This window comes from Pseudorasbora parva, chromosome 22 (genome assembly GCF_024679245.1).
Source record: "Pseudorasbora parva isolate DD20220531a chromosome 22, ASM2467924v1, whole genome shotgun sequence".
Taxonomy (NCBI): Eukaryota; Metazoa; Chordata; class Actinopteri; order Cypriniformes; family Gobionidae; genus Pseudorasbora; species Pseudorasbora parva.
Genome location: NC_090193.1, coordinates 277,501 through 280,000, shown reverse-complemented (window position 1 = coordinate 280,000; position 2,500 = coordinate 277,501). Strand labels below are relative to the sequence as shown.

Below are 2,500 nucleotides of genomic sequence, written 5' to 3'. Positions count from 1 at the left end.
CATACCCCTAGACCTACAAGCCACCCTCTGCTAGTCACCTGGAATCATCCACCATCAGACCTCACTCTGCACAAGGCTTCGGCAGAAAAGACGTGGATGGCGGGCCCTTAATTTACATTTACATTTACATTTAATCATTTAGCAGACGCTTTTATCCAAAGCGACTTACAAAAAAGGGGAGAGTAATAGAAGCAACGGAACAGACAAGGCCAAAAACCTGTAAGAGCTGTAAGAAATCTCAATTAATTAGCACAATACACAACAATTTTTTTTTTTTTTTTTTTTTTTAAAGACAGACATCTACAACAAAAACTCACGTCCGCAAAGTGCCGAACACTGGATTTTGATAGCTAAGATAGCTACAACCCATTAGGACTAAGGCTGTTGCCCCAGCTGTTGTCGTTAATGCAGATTCAGTGGCCCAATGGGTTGGTTTTGTATTCTAGCTAAACACGCAGCAATAGCCATCTACAACAAAAACTCACGTAAGCAATATACAGAACACTGGATTCTGATAGTTATGATAACTATGTAACATACCCGCCTGAAGGCACAAATCCGGATGAGAGAGTAAGATATGATCCAGGAGTGTGCGCTTTTGGTCGTTGCTGTGGTGATCAGTAAGTGCTATTCTGTATTGGTCAAGTGCAAATGGAAAAGATGTGTCTTAAGATGTTTTTTAAGAATGGCTACAGACTCGGCAGCACGAATTGAGATCGGCAGGTCATTCCACCAGGTGGGAACGGTCCAGGAAAATGTCCGTGAGAGCGATTTCATGCCTCTTTGGGATGGAACCACGAGGCGCCGCTCGCTCGCAGAACGCAAGCTTCTGGAGGGTGTGTAAGTCTGAGCAAGTGAATTTAGGTATATTGGTGCAGAGCCAGAGGTTGTTTTGTAGGCGATAACTAGTGCCTTGAATTTGATGCGAGCAGCCATTGGCAACCAGTGCAGTTTGATGAAGAGAGGAGTAACATGCGCTCTCTTCGGCTCATTAAAGACCACTCTCGCCGCTGCATTCTGGATCAGCTGCAAGGGCTGCATTCTGGATCAGCTTAATAAACCGGCGTTAGAAGACAGGGCTCGTCCGGGATTTGAACCCGGGACCTCTCGCACCCTAAGCGAGAATCATACCCCTAGACCAACGAGCCACACTCTGCAGGTCATCTGGCCTCATCTGAAATCAGATCTCACTCTGCACAAGGCTTCTGAAGAAAAGTCGTGGACGTCAGGCCCTTTATAAACCGGGGCAAGAAGTCAGGGCTCGTCCGGGATTTGAACCCGGGACCTCTCACACCCTAAGCGAGAATCATACCCCTAGACCAACGAGCCGACCCCTTTTGGTGGTCCATCAGAATTCACTTTGTGTATGGCTTCAGATGTGAGGCACTGTCAGACTTCCAGCGTCCGCGACTGACTAATTCTTAAAGAGGACTCGCATGGGTGCATGGTTGGATTGAATCCGAACTTATTTGAGTTGTTGACTTTAGGCAGCAGAGTGTGCCTGACTTCTTACTGCGGCCAGGTGAGTACTTTATGCTTTATCTTCCCCCTGCGAAGAATGATAGACTGGAGTGCGTAAGACAATAGGGGGCACGGCAAAGCATCGCATGATCACGTGAGCCAAGTCACTTTTATTTACACAGCCTTTTATACAGTGCAGATTGTTTCAATGCAGCTTTACAGTCATAAACAGGAAAATAATGATCCATGATGCAAGCAGAATTCAACTGTGCTGTAATTCAGCTCCTCAAAAGACAATAGTGTCATTATTCAGCTGAGGTTCGTTTCATAACTGTGTAAAGTTCTTTGACTATGAAACAAATTAAATTCAGCTATAAAGAAGCTATGCAGAAAACAGCGGTTTCGTTGTCCAGCTCATTTCACTTCGAGTTTACTTCTCATCCAGTAGTGTGAGTGCAGTCAAATCAATACTACTCTTGAATATTAAGGGTCCCCGTTAAGGCGACGGTGGCAAGGAACGCAAACACCATCAGTTGGCAGAAATTGAGGGGAATAAAACCTAAACGTAATGGTCTCAACATTTGTCACGTCTTCCATTCATGCTCTATGGTTCCAACATAAACGAGCATATCCAGAAATAAAAGTGCCACCGAGATTTGAACTCGGATCACTGGATTAAGAGTCCAGAGTGCTAAACATTACACCATGGAACCAGACAGGGGGCTCTCTTCACAGTGCCTGCATGCCAAAACCCGGGATCGAACCAGGGACCTTCAGATCTTCAGTCTAACGCTCTCCCAACTGAGCTATTTCGGCCTTTTTCTTGCAGGTCACGGGTGTTTTAGAGCAGCCAGCTTGGAGAGAGGTAGCTGAAAAGGTGATGATCACAGGACTGCAAAAAACTTCTGGCCAGTACGGGGATCGAACCCGCGACCTTGGCGTTATTAGCACCACGCTCTAACCAACTGAGCTAACCGGCCTAGCCTGCTGACTCAACCTGGCAGAAAATCCTGTGAATCTAATGGCTAAAACATGAAGC

The 2,500-nt window shown here is 46.0% G+C and overlaps 3 non-coding genes across 3 annotated transcripts; all 3 read right to left on the bottom strand.

Annotated features, from left to right (window-relative positions):
* Window positions 1–1,076: 1,076 nt before the first annotated feature.
* trnap-agg (transfer RNA proline (anticodon AGG)) lies at window positions 1,077–1,148 on the bottom strand. The gene has a single exon. It is a non-coding gene; the product is annotated as a tRNA-Pro (tRNA).
* A 109-nt stretch (window positions 1,149–1,257) lies between these two features.
* On the bottom strand, window positions 1,258–1,329 carry trnap-agg (transfer RNA proline (anticodon AGG)). The gene has a single exon. It is a non-coding gene; the product is annotated as a tRNA-Pro (tRNA).
* A 1,038-nt stretch (window positions 1,330–2,367) lies between these two features.
* trnai-aau (transfer RNA isoleucine (anticodon AAU)) lies at window positions 2,368–2,441 on the bottom strand. Its single transcript has one exon. It is a non-coding gene; the product is annotated as a tRNA-Ile (tRNA).
* Window positions 2,442–2,500: the final 59 nt, after the last annotated feature.